This window comes from Sinocyclocheilus rhinocerous, unplaced genomic scaffold, assembly GCF_001515625.1.
Source record: "Sinocyclocheilus rhinocerous isolate Xijiao unplaced genomic scaffold, SAMN03320098_v1.1 scaffold1744, whole genome shotgun sequence".
NCBI classification, from domain to species: domain Eukaryota; kingdom Metazoa; phylum Chordata; class Actinopteri; order Cypriniformes; family Cyprinidae; genus Sinocyclocheilus; species Sinocyclocheilus rhinocerous.
This window is the reverse complement of record NW_015638946.1, coordinates 265,661-266,041: the sequence shown is the minus strand read 5'-3', so window position 1 is coordinate 266,041 and position 381 is coordinate 265,661. Positions and strand designations below refer to the sequence as shown.

The 381-nt window shown below is 33.6% G+C and overlaps 1 protein-coding gene across 1 annotated transcript in view; it reads left to right on the top strand.

Annotated features, from left to right (window-relative positions):
- Positions 1-381, top strand: part of LOC107750234 (non-canonical poly(A) RNA polymerase PAPD5-like) — a 13,965-nt gene that overhangs the window by 7,306 nt on the left and 6,278 nt on the right. The window lies entirely within an intron of this gene.

The following is a 381-nucleotide window of genomic DNA, read 5'->3' as shown; positions in this document are numbered from 1 at the left end:
ACCCCTGCCATACCTGTCGTGGTTTTCCGTCTGTGAAGTGATCTTTTACCTTCCTTTTGTAGTCCCTCTTTGCATCCTTAATTCCTTTCTGCAGGTTGGTTCTGGCAGCACTGTGTATATATATATATATATATATATATATATATATGAATGAAGAGTTCAGATGCAAAAGCCTCTTAAGTGCCATCTGAAATTTTCCTCTAAAATTAGCATTTTTATCAGACTCCTATATTTCTGTTCAGTTATTTCACTTTAATTGGTAAACAGAAAATTACATATACATTGCCATTAGAGTAAAATTACTGAACCTAAACATAGGAGCCTGATAAAATGCCAATTTTAGATGAAAATTTCAGATGGCACTTAGTCTTTTGCATCTGA